Source organism: Odontesthes bonariensis, chromosome 6, assembly GCF_027942865.1.
Source record: "Odontesthes bonariensis isolate fOdoBon6 chromosome 6, fOdoBon6.hap1, whole genome shotgun sequence".
NCBI classification, from domain to species: domain Eukaryota; kingdom Metazoa; phylum Chordata; class Actinopteri; order Atheriniformes; family Atherinopsidae; genus Odontesthes; species Odontesthes bonariensis.
In genome coordinates, this window is record NC_134511.1 from 2648567 (window position 1) to 2663566 (window position 15000).

The following is a 15000-nucleotide window of genomic DNA, read 5'->3' on the forward strand; positions in this document are numbered from 1 at the left end:
ATTTAGGATATAAAAACAACTTAGTACGATAGATAGATGCAGTGTGAGGTCACAGATGACAAGTTCAGCAACAGATGTTGAGTTTTCTCAAGTAACTTATATGTTATCAGCCCAAGACCTCATCTTTGAATACAATCGTCTGCGTTGGCCGGGAATCGAACCCGGGTCAACTGCTTGGAAGGCAGCTATGCTAACCACTATACCACCAACGCTGTGGAGAACAACATCTGGCCCAACTGAAGCGAGACTGACAGGTAAGTGCTTAAGGGTTAGCTGTGGTCACATCATCCTTCACATACTTCGTAATTATCTGAAGCATCAGAGATCGATCAGAGAGCTTCATATGACTCTGTGGCGCAATGGTAGCGCGTCTGACTCCAGATCAGAAGGTTGTGTGTTCGAATCACATCAGGGTCATTGCTCATCCTTTATAGTTGCTGCATCACTGTTTACATGCTTTAACTTGTACAATATTATCCAGCTTCTGTGTGTCCACAGGTGTCATGGAATAATTTAGGATATAAAAACAACTTAGTACGACAGATAGATGCAGCGTGAGGTCACAGATGACAAGTTCAGCAACAGCTGTTGAGTTTTCTCGAGTAACTGATAGCCTATGTTATCAGCCCAAAACCTCATCTTTGAATACAATTGTCTGCATTGGCCGGGAATCCAACCCGGGTCAACTGCTTGGAAGGCAGCTATGCTAACCACTATACCACCAACGCTGTGGAGAACAACATCTGGCCCAACTGAAGCGCGACTGACAGGTAAGTGCTTAAGGGTTAGCTGTGGTCACATCATCCTTCACATACTTCGTAATTATCTGAAGCATCAGAGATCGATCAGAGAGCTTCAGATGACTCTGTGGCGCAATGGTAGCGCGTCTGACTCCAGATCAGAAGGTTGTGTGTTCGAGTCACATCAGGGTCATTGCTCATCCTTTATAGTTGCTGCATCACTGTTTACATGCTTTAACCTGTACAATATTATCCAGCTTCTGTGTGTCCACAGGTGTCAGGGAATAATTTAGGACATAAAAACAACTTAGTACAACAGATAGATGCAGTGTGAGGTCACAGATGACAAGTTCAGCAACAGATGTTGAGTTTTCTGAAGTAACTGATATGTTATCAGCCCAAGACCTCATCTTTGAATACAATTGTCTGCGTTGGCCGGGAATCGAACCCGGGTCAACTGCTTGGAAGGCAGCTATGCTAACCACTATACCACCAACGCTGTGGAGAACAACATCTGGCCCAACTGAAGCGAGACTGACAGGTAAGTGCTTAAGGGTTAGCTGTGGTCACATCATCCTTCACATACTTCGTAATTATCTGAAGCATCAGAGATCGATCAGAGAGCTTCCTATGACTCTGTGGCGCAATGGTAGCGCGTCTGACTCCAGATCAGAAGGTTGTGTGTTCGAATCACATCAGGGTCATTGCTCATCCTTTATAGTTGCTGCATCACTGTTTACTTGCTTTAACTTGTACAATATTATCCAGCTTCTGTGTGTCCACAGGTGTCAGGGAATAATTTAGGATATAAAAACAACTTAGTACGACAGATAGATGCAGTGTGAGGTCACACTTGACAAATGTTCAGCAACAGCTGTTGAGTTTTCTCGAGTAACTGATATGTTGTCAACCCAAGACATCGTCTTTGAATACAATTGTCTGCGTTGGCCGGGAATCGAACCCGGGTCAACTGCTTGGAAGGCAGCTATGCTAACCACTATACCACCAACGCTGTGGAGAACAACATCTGGCCCAACTGAAGCGAGACTGACAGGTAAGTGCTTAAGGGTTAGCTGTGGTCACATCATCCTTCACATACTTCGTAATTATCTGAAGCATCAGAGATCGATCAGAGAGCTTCCTATGACTCTGTGGCGCAATGGTAGCGCGTCTGACTCCAGATCAGAAGGTTGTGTGTTCGAATCACATCAGGCTCATTGCTCATCCTTTATAGTTGCTGCATCACTGTTTACATGCTTTAACTTGTACAATATTATCCAGCTTCTGTGTGTCCACAGGTGTCATGGAATAATTTAGGATATAAAAACAACTTAGTACGATAGATAGATGCAGTGTGAGGTCACAGATGACAAGTTCAGCAACAGATGTTAAGTTTTCTCAAGTAACTTATATGTTATCAGCCCAAGACCTCATCTTTGAATACAATCGTCTGCGTTGGCCGGGAATCGAACCCGGGTCAACTGCTTGGAAGGCAGCTATGCTAACCACTATACCACCAACGCTGTGGAGAACAACATCTGGCCCAACTGAAGCGAGACTGACAGGTAAGTGCTTAAGGGTTAGCTGTGGTCACATCATCCTTCACATACTTCGTAATTATCTGAAGCATCAGAGATCGATCAGAGAGCTTCCTATGACTCTGTGGCGCAATGGTAGCGCGTCTGACTCCAGATCAGAAGGTTGTGTGTTCGAATCACATCAGGGTCATTGCTCATCCTTTATAGTTGCTGCATCACTGTTTACATGCTTTAACTTGTACAATATTATCCAGCTTCTGTGTGTCCACAGGTGTCATGGAATAATTTAGGATATAAAAACAACTTAGTACGACAGATAGATGCAGCGTGAGGTCACAGATGACAAGTTCAGCAACAGCTGTTGAGTTTTCTCGAGTAACTGATAGCCTATGTTATCAGCCCAAAACCTCATCTTTGAATACAATTGTCTGCATTGGCCGGGAATCGAACCCGGGTCAACTGCTTGGAAGGCAGCTATGCTAACCACTATACCACCAACGCTGTGGAGAACAACATCTGGCCCAACTGAAGCGCGACTGACAGGTAAGTGCTTAAGGGTTAGCTGTGGTCACATCATCCTTCACATACTTCGTAATTATCTGAAGCATCAGAGATCGATCAGAGAGCTTCCTATGACTCTGTGGCGCAATGGTAGCGCGTCTGACTCCAGATCAGAAGGTTGTGTGTTCGAGTCACATCAGGGTCATTGCTCATCCTTTATAGTTGCTGCATCACTGTTTACATGCTTTAACCTGTACAATATTATCCAGCTTCTGTGTGTCCACAGGTGTCAGGGAATAATTTAGGACATAAAAACAACTTAGTACAACAGATAGATGCAGTGTGAGGTCACAGATGACAAGTTCAGCAACAGATGTTGAGTTTTCTCAAGTAACTGATATGTTATCAGCCCAAGACCTCATCTTGGAATACAATTGTCTGCGTTGGCCGGGAATCGAACCCGGGTCAACTGCTTGGAAGGCAGCTATGCTAACCACTATACCACCAACGCTGTGGAGAACAACATCTGGCCCAACTGAAGCGAGACTGACAGGTAAGTGCTTAAGGGTTAGCTGTGGTCACATCATCCTTCACATACTTCGTAATTATCTGAAGCATCAGAGATCGATCAGAGAGCTTCCTATGACTCTGTGGCGCAATGGTAGCGCGTCTGACTCCAGATCAGAAGGTTGTGTGTTCGAATCACATCAGGGTCATTGCTCATCCTTTATAGTTGCTGCATCACTGTTTACATGCTTTAACTTGTACAATATTATCCAGCTTCTGTGTGTCCACAGGTGTCATGGAATAATTTAGGATATAAAAACAACTTAGTACAACAGATAGATGCAGTGTGAGGTCACAGATGACAAGTTCAGCAACAGATGTTGAGTTTTCTCAAGTAACTGATATGTTATCAGCCCAAGACCTCATCTTTGAATACAATTGTCTGCGTTGGCCGGGAATCGAACCCGGGTCAACTGCTTGGAAGGCAGCTATGCTAACCACTATACCACCAACGCTGTGGAGAACAACATCTGGCCCAACTGAAGCGAGACTGACAGGTAAGTGCTTAAGGGTTAGCTGTGGTCACATCATCCTTCACATACTTCGTAATTATCTGAAGCATCAGAGATCGATCAGAGAGCTTCATATGACTCTGTGGCGCAATGGTAGCGCGTCTGACTCCAGATCAGAAGGTTGTGTGTTCGAATCACATCAGGGTCATTGCTCGTCCTTTATAGTTGCTGCATCACTGTTTACTTGCTTTAACTTGTACAATATTATCCAGCTTCTGTGTGTCCACAGGTGTCAGGGAATAATTTAGGATATAAAAACAACTTAGTACGACAGATAGATGCAGTGTGAGGTCACACTTGACAAATGTTCAGCAGCAGCTGTTGAGTTTTCTCGAGTAACTGATATGTTGTCAACCCAAGACATCATCTTTGAATACAATTGTCTGCGTTGGCCGGGAATCGAACCCGGGTCAACTGCTTGGAAGGCAGCTATGCTAACCACTATACCACCAACGCTGTGGAGAACAACATCTGGCCCAACTGAAGCGAGACTGACAGGTAAGTGCTTAAGGGTTAGCTGTGGTCACATCATCCTTCACATACTTCGTAATTATCTGAAGCATCAGAGATCGATCAGAGAGCTTCCTATGACTCTGTGGCGCAATGGTAGCGCGTCTGACTCCAGATCAGAAGGTTGTGTGTTGGAATCACATCAAGCTCATTGCTCATCCTTTATAGTTGCTGCATCACTGTTTACATGCTTTAACTTGTACAATATTATCCAGCTTCTGTGTGTCCATAGGTGTCATGGAATGATTTAGGATATAAAAACAACTTAGTACAACAGATAGATGCAGTGTGAGGTCACAGATGACAAGTTCAGCAACAGCTGTTGAGTTTTCTCGAGTAACTGATATGTTATGAGCCCAAGACATCTTTGAATACAATTGTCTGCGTTGGCCGGGAATCGAACCCGGGTCAACTGCTTGGAAGGCAGCTATGCTAACCACTATACCACCAACGCTGTGGAGAACAACATCTGGCCCATCTGAAGCGAGACTGACAGGTAAGTGCTTAAGGGTTAGCTGTGGTCACATCATCCTTCACATACTTCGTAATTATCTGAAGCATCAGAGATCGATCAGAGAGCTTCCTATGACTCTGTGGCGCAATGGTAGCGCGTCTGACTCCAGATCAGAAGGTTGTGTGTTCGAATCACATCAGGCTCATTGCTCATCCTTTATAGTTGCTGCATCACTGTTTACATGCTTTAACTTGTACAATATTATCCAGCTTCTGTGTGTCCACAGGTGTCATGGAATAATTTAGGATATAAAAACAACTTAGTACGATAGATAGATGCAGTGTGAGGTCACAGATGACAAGTTCAGCAACAGATGTTAAGTTTTCTCAAGTAACTTATATGTTATCAGCCCAAGACCTCATCTTTGAATACAATCGTCTGCGTTGGCCGGGAATCGAACCCGGGTCAACTGCTTGGAAGGCAGCTATGCTAACCACTATACCACCAACGCTGTGGAGAACAACATCTGGCCCAACTGAAGCGAGACTGACAGGTAAGTGCTTAAGGGTTAGCTGTGGTCACATCATCCTTCACATACTTCGTAATTATCTGAAGCATCAGAGATCGATCAGAGAGCTTCCTATGACTCTGTGGCGCAATGGTAGCGCGTCTGACTCCAGATCAGAAGGTTGTGTGTTCAAATCACATCAGGGTCATTGCTCATCCTTTATAGTTGCTGCATCACTGTTTACATGCTTTAACTTGTACAATATTATCCAGCTTCTGTGTGTCCACAGGTGTCATGGAATAATTTAGGATATAAAAACAACTTAGTACGACAGATAGATGCAGCGTGAGGTCACAGATGACAAGTTCAGCAACAGCTGTTGAGTTTTCTCGAGTAACTGATAGCCTATGTTATCAGCCCAAAACCTCATCTTTGAATACAATTGTCTGCATTGGCCGGGAATCGAACCCGGGTCAACTGCTTGGAAGGCAGCTATGCTAACCACTATACCACCAACGCTGTGGAGAACAACATCTGGCCCAACTGAAGCGCGACTGACAGGTAAGTGCTTAAGGGTTAGCTGTGGTCACATCATCCTTCACATACTTCGTAATTATCTGAAGCATCAGAGATCGATCAGAGAGCTTCCTATGACTCTGTGGCGCAATGGTAGCGCGTCTGACTCCAGATCAGAAGGTTGTGTGTTCGAGTCACATCAGGGTCATTGCTCATCCTTTATAGTTGCTGCATCACTGTTTACTTGCTTTAACCTGTACAATATTATCCAGCTTCTGTGTGTCCACAGGTGTCAGGGAATAATTTAGGACATAAAAACAACTTAGTACAACAGATAGATGCAGTGTGAGGTCACAGATGACAAGTTCAGCAACAGATGTTGAGTTTTCTCAAGTAACTGATATGTTATCAGCCCAAGACCTCATCTTTGAATACAATTGTCTGCGTTGGCCGGGAATCGAACCCGGGTCAACTGCTTGGAAGGCAGCTATGCTAACCACTATACCACCAACGCTGTGGAGAACAACATCTGGCCCAACTGAAGCGAGACTGACAGGTAAGTGCTTAAGGGTTAGCTGTGGTCACATCATCCTTCACATACTTCGTAATTATCTGAAGCATCAGAGATCGATCAGAGAGCTTCCTATGACTCTGTGGCGCAATGGTAGCGCGTCTGACTCCAGATCAGAAGGTTGTGTGTTCGAATCACATCAGGGTCATTGCTCATCCTTTATAGTTGCTGCATCACTGTTTACATGCTTTAACTTGTACAATATTATCCAGCTTCTGTGTGTCCACAGGTGTCATGGAATAATTTAGGATATAAAAACAACTTAGTACAACAGATAGATGCAGTGTGAGGTCACAGATGACAAGTTCAGCAACAGATGTTGAGTTTTCTCAAGTAACTGATATGTTATCAGCCCAAGACCTCATCTTTGAATACAATTGTCTGCGTTGGCCGGGAATCGAACCCCGGTCAACTGCTTGGAAGGCAGCTATGCTAACCACTATACCACCAACGCTGTGGAGAACAACATCTGGCCCAACTGAAGCGAGACTGACAGGTAAGTGCTTAAGGGTTAGCTGTGGTCACATCATCCTTCACATACTTCGTAATTATCTGAAGCATCAGAGATCGATCAGAGAGCTTCATATGACTCTGTGGCGCAATGGTAGCGCGTCTGACTCCAGATCAGAAGGTTGTGTGTTCGAATCACATCAGGGTCATTGCTCGTCCTTTATAGTTGCTGCATCACTGTTTACTTGCTTTAACTTGTACAATATTATCCAGCTTCTGTGTGTCCACAGGTGTCAGGGAATAATTTAGGATATAAAAACAACTTAGTACGACAGATAGATGCAGTGTGAGGTCACAGATGACAAGTTCAGCAACAGATGTTGAGTTTTCTCAAGTAACTTATATGTTATCAGCCCAAGACCTCATCTTTGAATACAATCGTCTGCGTTGGCCGGGAATCGAACCCGGGTCAACTGCTTGGAAGGCAGCTATGCTAACCACTATACCACCAACGCTGTGGAGAACAACATCTGGCCCAACTGAAGCGAGACTGACAGGTAAGTGCTTAAGGGTTAGCTGTGGTCACATCATCCTTCACATACTTCGTAATTATCTGAAGCATCAGAGATCGATCAGAGAGCTTCATATGACTCTGTGGCGCAATGGTAGCGCGTCTGACTCCAGATCAGAAGGTTGTGTGTTCGAATCACATCAGGGTCATTGCTCATCCTTTATAGTTGCTGCATCACTGTTTACATGCTTTAACTTGTACAATATTATCCAGCTTCTGTGTGTCCACAGGTGTCATGGAATAATTTAGGATATAAAAACAACTTAGTACGACAGATAGATGCAGCGTGAGGTCACAGATGACAAGTTCAGCAACAGCTGTTGAGTTTTCTCGAGTAACTGATAGCCTATGTTATCAGCCCAAAACCTCATCTTTGAATACAATTGTCTGCATTGGCCGGGAATCGAACCCGGGTCAACTGCTTGGAAGGCAGCTATGCTAACCACTATACCACCAACGCTGTGGAGAACAACATCTGGCCCAACTGAAGCGCGACTGACAGGTAAGTGCTTAAGGGTTAGCTGTGGTCACATCATCCTTCACATACTTCGTAATTATCTGAAGCATCAGAGATCGATCAGAGAGCTTCATATGACTCTGTGGCGCAATGGTAGCGCGTCTGACTCCAGATCAGAAGGTTGTGTGTTGGAATCACATCAGGGTCATTGCTCATCCTTTATAGTTGCTGCATCACTGTTTACATGCTTTAACTTGTACAATATTATCCAGCTTCTGTGTGTCCATAGGTGTCATGGAATGATTTAGGATATAAAAACAACTTAGTACAACAGATAGATGCAGTGTGAGGTCACAGATGACAAGTTCAGCAACAGCTGTTGAGTTTTCTCGAGTAACTGATATGTTATGAGCCCAAGACATCTTTGAATACAATTGTCTGCGTTGGCCGGGAATCGAACCCGGGTCAACTGCTTGGAAGGCAGCTATGCTAACCACTATACCACCAACGCTGTGGAGAACAACATCTGGCCCAACTGAAGCGAGACTGACAGGTAAGTGCTTAAGGGTTAGCTGTGGTCACATCATCCTTCACATACTTCGTAATTATCTGAAGCATCAGAGATCGATCAGAGAGCTTCCTATGACTCTGTGGCGCAATGGTAGCGCGTCTGACTCCAGATCAGAAGGTTGTGTATTCGAATCACATCAGGGTCATTGCTCATCCTTTATAGTTGCTGCATCACTGTTTACTTGCTTTAACTTGTACAATATTATCCAGCTTCTGTGTGTCCACAGGTGTCAGGGAATAATTTAGGATATAAAAACAACTTAGTACGATAGATAGATGCAGTGTGAGGTCACAGATGACAAGTTCAGCAACAGATGTTAAGTTTTCTCAAGTAACTTATATGTTATCAGCCCAAGACCTCATCTTTGAATACAATCGTCTGCGTTGGCCGGGAATCGAACCCGGGTCAACTGCTTGGAAGGCAGCTATGCTAACCACTATACCACCAACGCTGTGGAGAACAACATCTGGCCCAACTGAAGCGAGACTGACAGGTAAGTGCTTAAGGGTTAGCTGTGGTCACATCATCCTTCACATACTTCGTAATTATCTGAAGCATCAGAGATCGATCAGAGAGCTTCCTATGACTCTGTGGCGCAATGGTAGCGCGTCTGACTCCAGATCAGAAGGTTGTGTGTTCGAATCACATCAGGGTCATTGCTCATCCTTTATAGTTGCTGCATCACTGTTTACATGCTTTAACTTGTACAATATTATCCAGCTTCTGTGTGTCCACAGGTGTCATGGAATAATTTAGGATATAAAAACAACTTAGTACGACAGATAGATGCAGCGTGAGGTCACAGATGACAAGTTCAGCAACAGCTGTTGAGTTTTCTCGAGTAACTGATAGCCTATGTTATCAGCCCAAAACCTCATCTTTGAATACAATTGTCTGCATTGGCCGGGAATCGAACCCGGGTCAACTGCTTGGAAGGCAGCTATGCTAACCACTATACCACCAACGCTGTGGAGAACAACATCTGGCCCAACTGAAGCGCGACTGACAGGTAAGTGCTTAAGGGTTAGCTGTGGTCACATCATCCTTCACATACTTCGTAATTATCTGAAGCATCAGAGATCGATCAGAGAGCTTCCTATAACTCTGTGGCGCAATGGTAGCGCGTCTGACTCCAGATCAGAAGGTTGTGTGTTCGAGTCACATCAGGGTCATTGCTCATCCTTTATAGTTGCTGCATCACTGTTTACATGCTTTAACCTGTACAATATTATCCAGCTTCTGTGTGTCCACAGGTGTCAGGGAATAATTTAGGACATAAAAACAACTTAGTACAACAGATAGATGCAGTGTGAGGTCACAGATGACAAGTTCAGCAACAGATGTTGAGTTTTCTCAAGTAACTGATATGTTATCAGCCCAAGACCTCATCTTTGAATACAATTGTCTGCGTTGGCCGGGAATCGAACCCGGGTCAACTGCTTGGAAGGCAGCTATGCTAACCACTATACCACCAACGCTGTGGAGAACAACATCTGGCCCAACTGAAGCGAGACTGACAGGTAAGTGCTTAAGGGTTAGCTGTGGTCACATCATCCTTCACATACTTCGTAATTATCTGAAGCATCAGAGATCGATCAGAGAGCTTCCTATGACTCTGTGGCGCAATGGTAGCGCGTCTGACTCCAGATCAGAAGGTTGTGTGTTCGAATCACATCAGGGTCATTGCTCATCCTTTATAGTTGCTGCATCACTGTTTACATGCTTTAACTTGTACAATATTATCCAGCTTCTGTGTGTCCACAGGTGTCATGGAATAATTTAGGATATAAAAACAACTTAGTACAACAGATAGATGCAGTGTGAGGTCACAGATGACAAGTTCAGCAACAGATGTTGAGTTTTCTCAAGTAACTGATATGTTATCAGCCCAAGACCTCATCTTTGAATACAATTGTCTGCGTTGGCCGGGAATCGAACCCGGGTCAACTGCTTGGAAGGCAGCTATGCTAACCACTATACCACCAACGCTGTGGAGAACAACATCTGGCCCAACTGAAGCGAGACTGACAGGTAAGTGCTTAAGGGTTAGCTGTGGTCACATCATCCTTCACATACTTCGTAATTATCTGAAGCATCAGAGATCGATCAGAGAGCTTCATATGACTCTGTGGCGCAATGGTAGCGCGTCTGACTCCAGATCAGAAGGTTGTGTGTTCGAATCACATCAGGGTCATTGCTCGTCCTTTATAGTTGCTGCATCACTGTTTACTTGCTTTAACTTGTACAATATTATCCAGCTTCTGTGTGTCCACAGGTGTCAGGGAATAATTTAGGATATAAAAACAACTTAGTACGACAGATAGATGCAGTGTGAGGTCACACTTGACAAATGTTCAGCAGCAGCTGTTGAGTTTTCTCGAGTAACTGATATGTTGTCAACCCAAGACATCATCTTTGAATACAATTGTCTGCGTTGGCCGGGAATCGAACCCGGGTCAACTGCTTGGAAGGCAGCTATGCTAACCACTATACCACCAACGCTGTGGAGAACAACATCTGGCCCAACTGAAGCGAGACTGACAGGTAAGTGCTTAAGGGTTAGCTGTGGTCACATCATCCTTCACATACTTCGTAATTATCTGAAGCATCAGAGATCGATCAGAGAGCTTCCTATGACTCTGTGGCGCAATGGTAGCGCGTCTGACTCCAGATCAGAAGGTTGTGTGTTCGAATCACATCAAGCTCATTGCTCATCCTTTATAGTTGCTGCATCACTGTTTACATGCTTTAACTTGTACAATATTATCCAGCTTCTGTGTGTCCACAGGTGTCATGGAATAATTTAGGATATAAAAACAACTTAGTACGATAGATAGATGCAGTGTGAGGTCACAGATGACAAGTTCAGCAACAGATGTTAAGTTTTCTCAAGTAACTTATATGTTATCAGCCCAAGACCTCATCTTTGAATACAATCGTCTGCGTTGGCCGGGAATCGAACCCGGGTCAACTGCTTGGAAGGCAGCTATGCTAACCACTATACCACCAACGCTGTGGAGAACAACATCTGGCCCAACTGAAGCGAGACTGACAGGTAAGTGCTTAAGGGTTAGCTGTGGTCACATCATCCTTCACATACTTCGTAATTATCTGAAGCATCAGAGATCGATCAGAGAGCTTCCTATGACTCTGTGGCGCAATGGTAGCGCGTCTGACTCCAGATCAGAAGGTTGTGTGTTCAAATCACATCAGGGTCATTGCTCATCCTTTATAGTTGCTGCATCACTGTTTACATGCTTTAACTTGTACAATATTATCCAGCTTCTGTGTGTCCACAGGTGTCATGGAATAATTTAGGATATAAAAACAACTTAGTACGACAGATAGATGCAGCGTGAGGTCACAGATGACAAGTTCAGCAACAGCTGTTGAGTTTTCTCGAGTAACTGATAGCCTATGTTATCAGCCCAAAACCTCATCTTTGAATACAATTGTCTGCATTGGCCGGGAATCGAACCCGGGTCAACTGCTTGGAAGGCAGCTATGCTAACCACTATACCACCAACGCTGTGGAGAACAACATCTGGCCCAACTGAAGCGCGACTGACAGGTAAGTGCTTAAGGGTTAGCTGTGGTCACATCATCCTTCACATACTTCGTAATTATCTGAAGCATCAGAGATCGATCAGAGAGCTTCCTATGACTCTGTGGCGCAATGGTAGCGCGTCTGACTCCAGATCAGAAGGTTGTGTGTTCGAGTCACATCAGGGTCATTGCTCATCCTTTATAGTTGCTGCATCACTGTTTACATGCTTTAACCTGTACAATATTATCCAGCTTCTGTGTGTCCACAGGTGTCAGGGAATAATTTAGGACATAAAAACAACTTAGTACAACAGATAGATGCAGTGTGAGGTCACAGATGACAAGTTCAGCAACAGATGTTGAGTTTTCTCAAGTAACTGATATGTTATCAGCCCAAGACCTCATCTTTGAATACAATTGTCTGCGTTGGCCGGGAATCGAACCCGGGTCAACTGCTTGGAAGGCAGCTATGCTAACCACTATACCACCAACGCTGTGGAGAACAACATCTGGCCCAACTGAAGCGAGACTGACAGGTAAGTGCTTAAGGGTTAGCTGTGGTCACATCATCCTTCACATACTTCGTAATTATCTGAAGCATCAGAGATCGATCAGAGAGCTTCCTATGACTCTGTGGCGCAATGGTAGCGCGTCTGACTCCAGATCAGAAGGTTGTGTGTTCGAATCACATCAGGGTCATTGCTCATCCTTTATAGTTGCTGCATCACTGTTTACATGCTTTAACTTGTACAATATTATCCAGCTTCTGTGTGTCCACAGGTGTCATGGAATAATTTAGGATATAAAAACAACTTAGTACAACAGATAGATGCAGTGTGAGGTCACAGATGACAAGTTCAGCAACAGATGTTGAGTTTTCTCAAGTAACTGATATGTTATCAGCCCAAGACCTCATCTTTGAATACAATTGTCTGCGTTGGCCGGGAATCGAACCCGGGTCAACTGCTTGGAAGGCAGCTATGCTAACCACTATACCACCAACGCTGTGGAGAACAACATCTGGCCCAACTGAAGCGAGACTGACAGGTAAGTGCTTAAGGGTTAGCTGTGGTCACATCATCCTTCACATACTTCGTAATTATCTGAAGCATCAGAGATCGATCAGAGAGCTTCATATGACTCTGTGGCGCAATGGTAGCGCGTCTGACTCCAGATCAGAAGGTTGTGTGTTGGAATCACATCAGGGTCATTGCTCGTCCTTTATAGTTGCTGCATCACTGTTTACTTGCTTTAACTTGTACAATATTATCCAGCTTCTGTGTGTCCACAGGTGTCAGGGAATAATTTAGGATATAAAAACAACTTAGTACGACAGATAGATGCAGTGTGAGGTCACACTTGACAAATGTTCAGCAGCAGCTGTTGAGTTTTCTCGAGTAACTGATATGTTGTCAACCCAAGACATCATCTTTGAATACAATTGTCTGCGTTGGCCGGGAATCGAACCCGGGTCAACTGCTTGGAAGGCAGCTATGCTAACCACTATACCACCAACGCTGTGGAGAACAACATCTGGCCCAACTGAAGCGAGACTGACAGGTAAGTGCTTAAGGGTTAGCTGTGGTCACATCATCCTTCACATACTTCGTAATTATCTGAAGCATCAGAGATCGATCAGAGAGCTTCCTATGACTCTGTGGCGCAATGGTAGCGCGTCTGACTCCAGATCAGAAGGTTGTGTGTTCGAATCACATCAGGCTCATTGCTCATCCTTTATAGTTGCTGCATCACTGTTTACATGCTTTAACTTGTACAATATTATCCAGCTTCTGTGTGTCCACAGGTGTCATGGAATAATTTAGGATATAAAAACAACTTAGTACGATAGATAGATGCAGTGTGAGGTCACAGATGACAAGTTCAGCAACAGATGTTGAGTTTTCTCAAGTAACTTATATGTTATCAGCCCAAGACCTCATCTTTGAATACAATCGTCTGCGTTGGCCGGGAATCGAACCCGGGTCAACTGCTTGGAAGGCAGCTATGCTAACCACTATACCACCAACGCTGTGGAGAACAACATCTGGCCCAACTGAAGCGAGACTGACAGGTAAGTGCTTAAGGGTTAGCTGTGGTCACATCATCCTTCACATACTTCGTAATTATCTGAAGCATCAGAGATCGATCAGAGAGCTTCATATGACTCTGTGGCGCAATGGTAGCGCGTCTGACTCCAGATCAGAAGGTTGTGTGTTCGAATCACATCAGGCTCATTGCTCATCCTTTATAGTTGCTGCATCACTGTTTACATGCTTTAACTTGTACAATATTATCCAGCTTCTGTGTGTCCACAGGTGTCATGGAATAATTTAGGATATAAAAACAACTTAGTACGACAGATAGATGCAGCGTGAGGTCACAGATGACAAGTTCAGCAACAGCTGTTGAGTTTTCTCGAGTAACTGATAGCCTATGTTATCAGCCCAAAACCTCATCTTTGAATACAATTGTCTGCATTGGCCGGGAATCGAACCCGGGTCAACTGCTTGGAAGGCAGCTATGCTAACCACTATACCACCAACGCTGTGGAGAACAACATCTGGCCCAACTGAAGCGCGACTGACAGGTAAGTGCTTAAGGGTTAGCTGTGGTCACATCATCCTTCACATACTTCGTAATTATCTGAAGCATCAGAGATCGATCAGAGAGCTTCATATGACTCTGTGGCGCAATGGTAGCGCGTCTGACTCCAGATCAGAAGGTTGTGTGTTGGAATCACATCAGGGTCATTGCTCATCCTTTATAGTTGCTGCATCACTGTTTACATGCTTTAACTTGTACAATATTATCCAGCTTCTGTGTGTCCATAGGTGTCATGGAATGATTTAGGATATAAAAACAACTTAGTACAACAGATAGATGCAGTGTGAGGTCACAGATGACAAGTTCAGCAACAGCTGTTGAGTTTTCTCGAGTAACTGATATGTTTTGAGCCCAAGACATCTTTGAATACAATTGTCTGCGTTG

General features: G+C 44.3%; 58 non-coding genes across 58 annotated transcripts in view; 28 read left to right on the forward strand and 30 right to left on the reverse strand.

Moving 5' to 3' along the window:
• Positions 1–140: 140 nt before the first annotated feature.
• On the reverse strand, positions 141–212 carry trnag-ucc (transfer RNA glycine (anticodon UCC)). Its single transcript has one exon. It is a non-coding gene; the product is annotated as a tRNA-Gly (tRNA).
• A 133-nt stretch (positions 213–345) lies between these two features.
• trnaw-cca (transfer RNA tryptophan (anticodon CCA)) lies at positions 346–417 on the forward strand. Its single transcript has one exon. It is a non-coding gene; the product is annotated as a tRNA-Trp (tRNA).
• Positions 418–656: 239 nt separating this feature from the next.
• trnag-ucc (transfer RNA glycine (anticodon UCC)) lies at positions 657–728 on the reverse strand. Its single transcript has one exon. It is a non-coding gene; the product is annotated as a tRNA-Gly (tRNA).
• Positions 729–861: 133 nt separating this feature from the next.
• Positions 862–933, forward strand: trnaw-cca (transfer RNA tryptophan (anticodon CCA)). Its single transcript has one exon. It is a non-coding gene; the product is annotated as a tRNA-Trp (tRNA).
• A 234-nt stretch (positions 934–1167) lies between these two features.
• trnag-ucc (transfer RNA glycine (anticodon UCC)) lies at positions 1168–1239 on the reverse strand. Its single transcript has one exon. It is a non-coding gene; the product is annotated as a tRNA-Gly (tRNA).
• Positions 1240–1372: 133 nt separating this feature from the next.
• Positions 1373–1444, forward strand: trnaw-cca (transfer RNA tryptophan (anticodon CCA)). The gene has a single exon. It is a non-coding gene; the product is annotated as a tRNA-Trp (tRNA).
• A 236-nt stretch (positions 1445–1680) lies between these two features.
• Positions 1681–1752, reverse strand: trnag-ucc (transfer RNA glycine (anticodon UCC)). The gene has a single exon. It is a non-coding gene; the product is annotated as a tRNA-Gly (tRNA).
• Positions 1753–1885: 133 nt separating this feature from the next.
• On the forward strand, positions 1886–1957 carry trnaw-cca (transfer RNA tryptophan (anticodon CCA)). The gene has a single exon. It is a non-coding gene; the product is annotated as a tRNA-Trp (tRNA).
• A 234-nt stretch (positions 1958–2191) lies between these two features.
• trnag-ucc (transfer RNA glycine (anticodon UCC)) lies at positions 2192–2263 on the reverse strand. The gene has a single exon. It is a non-coding gene; the product is annotated as a tRNA-Gly (tRNA).
• Positions 2264–2396: 133 nt separating this feature from the next.
• On the forward strand, positions 2397–2468 carry trnaw-cca (transfer RNA tryptophan (anticodon CCA)). The gene has a single exon. It is a non-coding gene; the product is annotated as a tRNA-Trp (tRNA).
• A 239-nt stretch (positions 2469–2707) lies between these two features.
• Positions 2708–2779, reverse strand: trnag-ucc (transfer RNA glycine (anticodon UCC)). Its single transcript has one exon. It is a non-coding gene; the product is annotated as a tRNA-Gly (tRNA).
• Positions 2780–2912: 133 nt separating this feature from the next.
• On the forward strand, positions 2913–2984 carry trnaw-cca (transfer RNA tryptophan (anticodon CCA)). Its single transcript has one exon. It is a non-coding gene; the product is annotated as a tRNA-Trp (tRNA).
• Positions 2985–3218: 234 nt separating this feature from the next.
• Positions 3219–3290, reverse strand: trnag-ucc (transfer RNA glycine (anticodon UCC)). Its single transcript has one exon. It is a non-coding gene; the product is annotated as a tRNA-Gly (tRNA).
• A 133-nt stretch (positions 3291–3423) lies between these two features.
• Positions 3424–3495, forward strand: trnaw-cca (transfer RNA tryptophan (anticodon CCA)). Its single transcript has one exon. It is a non-coding gene; the product is annotated as a tRNA-Trp (tRNA).
• A 234-nt stretch (positions 3496–3729) lies between these two features.
• trnag-ucc (transfer RNA glycine (anticodon UCC)) lies at positions 3730–3801 on the reverse strand. The gene has a single exon. It is a non-coding gene; the product is annotated as a tRNA-Gly (tRNA).
• Positions 3802–3934: 133 nt separating this feature from the next.
• On the forward strand, positions 3935–4006 carry trnaw-cca (transfer RNA tryptophan (anticodon CCA)). The gene has a single exon. It is a non-coding gene; the product is annotated as a tRNA-Trp (tRNA).
• A 236-nt stretch (positions 4007–4242) lies between these two features.
• trnag-ucc (transfer RNA glycine (anticodon UCC)) lies at positions 4243–4314 on the reverse strand. The gene has a single exon. It is a non-coding gene; the product is annotated as a tRNA-Gly (tRNA).
• A 436-nt stretch (positions 4315–4750) lies between these two features.
• trnag-ucc (transfer RNA glycine (anticodon UCC)) lies at positions 4751–4822 on the reverse strand. Its single transcript has one exon. It is a non-coding gene; the product is annotated as a tRNA-Gly (tRNA).
• Positions 4823–4955: 133 nt separating this feature from the next.
• On the forward strand, positions 4956–5027 carry trnaw-cca (transfer RNA tryptophan (anticodon CCA)). Its single transcript has one exon. It is a non-coding gene; the product is annotated as a tRNA-Trp (tRNA).
• Positions 5028–5261: 234 nt separating this feature from the next.
• On the reverse strand, positions 5262–5333 carry trnag-ucc (transfer RNA glycine (anticodon UCC)). The gene has a single exon. It is a non-coding gene; the product is annotated as a tRNA-Gly (tRNA).
• A 133-nt stretch (positions 5334–5466) lies between these two features.
• On the forward strand, positions 5467–5538 carry trnaw-cca (transfer RNA tryptophan (anticodon CCA)). Its single transcript has one exon. It is a non-coding gene; the product is annotated as a tRNA-Trp (tRNA).
• Positions 5539–5777: 239 nt separating this feature from the next.
• trnag-ucc (transfer RNA glycine (anticodon UCC)) lies at positions 5778–5849 on the reverse strand. The gene has a single exon. It is a non-coding gene; the product is annotated as a tRNA-Gly (tRNA).
• A 133-nt stretch (positions 5850–5982) lies between these two features.
• On the forward strand, positions 5983–6054 carry trnaw-cca (transfer RNA tryptophan (anticodon CCA)). Its single transcript has one exon. It is a non-coding gene; the product is annotated as a tRNA-Trp (tRNA).
• A 234-nt stretch (positions 6055–6288) lies between these two features.
• On the reverse strand, positions 6289–6360 carry trnag-ucc (transfer RNA glycine (anticodon UCC)). Its single transcript has one exon. It is a non-coding gene; the product is annotated as a tRNA-Gly (tRNA).
• Positions 6361–6493: 133 nt separating this feature from the next.
• Positions 6494–6565, forward strand: trnaw-cca (transfer RNA tryptophan (anticodon CCA)). The gene has a single exon. It is a non-coding gene; the product is annotated as a tRNA-Trp (tRNA).
• Positions 6566–6799: 234 nt separating this feature from the next.
• On the reverse strand, positions 6800–6871 carry trnag-ucc (transfer RNA glycine (anticodon UCC)). Its single transcript has one exon. It is a non-coding gene; the product is annotated as a tRNA-Gly (tRNA).
• Positions 6872–7004: 133 nt separating this feature from the next.
• On the forward strand, positions 7005–7076 carry trnaw-cca (transfer RNA tryptophan (anticodon CCA)). The gene has a single exon. It is a non-coding gene; the product is annotated as a tRNA-Trp (tRNA).
• Positions 7077–7310: 234 nt separating this feature from the next.
• trnag-ucc (transfer RNA glycine (anticodon UCC)) lies at positions 7311–7382 on the reverse strand. The gene has a single exon. It is a non-coding gene; the product is annotated as a tRNA-Gly (tRNA).
• A 133-nt stretch (positions 7383–7515) lies between these two features.
• Positions 7516–7587, forward strand: trnaw-cca (transfer RNA tryptophan (anticodon CCA)). Its single transcript has one exon. It is a non-coding gene; the product is annotated as a tRNA-Trp (tRNA).
• Positions 7588–7826: 239 nt separating this feature from the next.
• On the reverse strand, positions 7827–7898 carry trnag-ucc (transfer RNA glycine (anticodon UCC)). Its single transcript has one exon. It is a non-coding gene; the product is annotated as a tRNA-Gly (tRNA).
• A 133-nt stretch (positions 7899–8031) lies between these two features.
• Positions 8032–8103, forward strand: trnaw-cca (transfer RNA tryptophan (anticodon CCA)). Its single transcript has one exon. It is a non-coding gene; the product is annotated as a tRNA-Trp (tRNA).
• Positions 8104–8334: 231 nt separating this feature from the next.
• Positions 8335–8406, reverse strand: trnag-ucc (transfer RNA glycine (anticodon UCC)). Its single transcript has one exon. It is a non-coding gene; the product is annotated as a tRNA-Gly (tRNA).
• Positions 8407–8539: 133 nt separating this feature from the next.
• trnaw-cca (transfer RNA tryptophan (anticodon CCA)) lies at positions 8540–8611 on the forward strand. Its single transcript has one exon. It is a non-coding gene; the product is annotated as a tRNA-Trp (tRNA).
• Positions 8612–8845: 234 nt separating this feature from the next.
• On the reverse strand, positions 8846–8917 carry trnag-ucc (transfer RNA glycine (anticodon UCC)). The gene has a single exon. It is a non-coding gene; the product is annotated as a tRNA-Gly (tRNA).
• A 133-nt stretch (positions 8918–9050) lies between these two features.
• On the forward strand, positions 9051–9122 carry trnaw-cca (transfer RNA tryptophan (anticodon CCA)). The gene has a single exon. It is a non-coding gene; the product is annotated as a tRNA-Trp (tRNA).
• A 239-nt stretch (positions 9123–9361) lies between these two features.
• trnag-ucc (transfer RNA glycine (anticodon UCC)) lies at positions 9362–9433 on the reverse strand. The gene has a single exon. It is a non-coding gene; the product is annotated as a tRNA-Gly (tRNA).
• A 133-nt stretch (positions 9434–9566) lies between these two features.
• On the forward strand, positions 9567–9638 carry trnaw-cca (transfer RNA tryptophan (anticodon CCA)). The gene has a single exon. It is a non-coding gene; the product is annotated as a tRNA-Trp (tRNA).
• Positions 9639–9872: 234 nt separating this feature from the next.
• trnag-ucc (transfer RNA glycine (anticodon UCC)) lies at positions 9873–9944 on the reverse strand. Its single transcript has one exon. It is a non-coding gene; the product is annotated as a tRNA-Gly (tRNA).
• Positions 9945–10077: 133 nt separating this feature from the next.
• Positions 10078–10149, forward strand: trnaw-cca (transfer RNA tryptophan (anticodon CCA)). The gene has a single exon. It is a non-coding gene; the product is annotated as a tRNA-Trp (tRNA).
• A 234-nt stretch (positions 10150–10383) lies between these two features.
• Positions 10384–10455, reverse strand: trnag-ucc (transfer RNA glycine (anticodon UCC)). Its single transcript has one exon. It is a non-coding gene; the product is annotated as a tRNA-Gly (tRNA).
• Positions 10456–10588: 133 nt separating this feature from the next.
• trnaw-cca (transfer RNA tryptophan (anticodon CCA)) lies at positions 10589–10660 on the forward strand. The gene has a single exon. It is a non-coding gene; the product is annotated as a tRNA-Trp (tRNA).
• A 236-nt stretch (positions 10661–10896) lies between these two features.
• trnag-ucc (transfer RNA glycine (anticodon UCC)) lies at positions 10897–10968 on the reverse strand. Its single transcript has one exon. It is a non-coding gene; the product is annotated as a tRNA-Gly (tRNA).
• A 133-nt stretch (positions 10969–11101) lies between these two features.
• trnaw-cca (transfer RNA tryptophan (anticodon CCA)) lies at positions 11102–11173 on the forward strand. Its single transcript has one exon. It is a non-coding gene; the product is annotated as a tRNA-Trp (tRNA).
• Positions 11174–11407: 234 nt separating this feature from the next.
• On the reverse strand, positions 11408–11479 carry trnag-ucc (transfer RNA glycine (anticodon UCC)). Its single transcript has one exon. It is a non-coding gene; the product is annotated as a tRNA-Gly (tRNA).
• Positions 11480–11612: 133 nt separating this feature from the next.
• trnaw-cca (transfer RNA tryptophan (anticodon CCA)) lies at positions 11613–11684 on the forward strand. The gene has a single exon. It is a non-coding gene; the product is annotated as a tRNA-Trp (tRNA).
• A 239-nt stretch (positions 11685–11923) lies between these two features.
• Positions 11924–11995, reverse strand: trnag-ucc (transfer RNA glycine (anticodon UCC)). The gene has a single exon. It is a non-coding gene; the product is annotated as a tRNA-Gly (tRNA).
• Positions 11996–12128: 133 nt separating this feature from the next.
• On the forward strand, positions 12129–12200 carry trnaw-cca (transfer RNA tryptophan (anticodon CCA)). Its single transcript has one exon. It is a non-coding gene; the product is annotated as a tRNA-Trp (tRNA).
• A 234-nt stretch (positions 12201–12434) lies between these two features.
• Positions 12435–12506, reverse strand: trnag-ucc (transfer RNA glycine (anticodon UCC)). The gene has a single exon. It is a non-coding gene; the product is annotated as a tRNA-Gly (tRNA).
• Positions 12507–12639: 133 nt separating this feature from the next.
• trnaw-cca (transfer RNA tryptophan (anticodon CCA)) lies at positions 12640–12711 on the forward strand. The gene has a single exon. It is a non-coding gene; the product is annotated as a tRNA-Trp (tRNA).
• Positions 12712–12945: 234 nt separating this feature from the next.
• trnag-ucc (transfer RNA glycine (anticodon UCC)) lies at positions 12946–13017 on the reverse strand. The gene has a single exon. It is a non-coding gene; the product is annotated as a tRNA-Gly (tRNA).
• Positions 13018–13150: 133 nt separating this feature from the next.
• trnaw-cca (transfer RNA tryptophan (anticodon CCA)) lies at positions 13151–13222 on the forward strand. Its single transcript has one exon. It is a non-coding gene; the product is annotated as a tRNA-Trp (tRNA).
• Positions 13223–13458: 236 nt separating this feature from the next.
• Positions 13459–13530, reverse strand: trnag-ucc (transfer RNA glycine (anticodon UCC)). The gene has a single exon. It is a non-coding gene; the product is annotated as a tRNA-Gly (tRNA).
• Positions 13531–13663: 133 nt separating this feature from the next.
• trnaw-cca (transfer RNA tryptophan (anticodon CCA)) lies at positions 13664–13735 on the forward strand. Its single transcript has one exon. It is a non-coding gene; the product is annotated as a tRNA-Trp (tRNA).
• A 234-nt stretch (positions 13736–13969) lies between these two features.
• Positions 13970–14041, reverse strand: trnag-ucc (transfer RNA glycine (anticodon UCC)). Its single transcript has one exon. It is a non-coding gene; the product is annotated as a tRNA-Gly (tRNA).
• Positions 14042–14174: 133 nt separating this feature from the next.
• On the forward strand, positions 14175–14246 carry trnaw-cca (transfer RNA tryptophan (anticodon CCA)). The gene has a single exon. It is a non-coding gene; the product is annotated as a tRNA-Trp (tRNA).
• A 239-nt stretch (positions 14247–14485) lies between these two features.
• On the reverse strand, positions 14486–14557 carry trnag-ucc (transfer RNA glycine (anticodon UCC)). The gene has a single exon. It is a non-coding gene; the product is annotated as a tRNA-Gly (tRNA).
• Positions 14558–14690: 133 nt separating this feature from the next.
• On the forward strand, positions 14691–14762 carry trnaw-cca (transfer RNA tryptophan (anticodon CCA)). The gene has a single exon. It is a non-coding gene; the product is annotated as a tRNA-Trp (tRNA).
• A 231-nt stretch (positions 14763–14993) lies between these two features.
• trnag-ucc (transfer RNA glycine (anticodon UCC)) overlaps positions 14994–15000 on the reverse strand; it is a 72-nt gene continuing 65 nt past the window's right edge. Inside the window, exon 1 of the tRNA in view lies at positions 14994–15000. This exon is cut by the window's right edge and continues 65 nt beyond it. This is a non-coding gene — a tRNA (tRNA-Gly).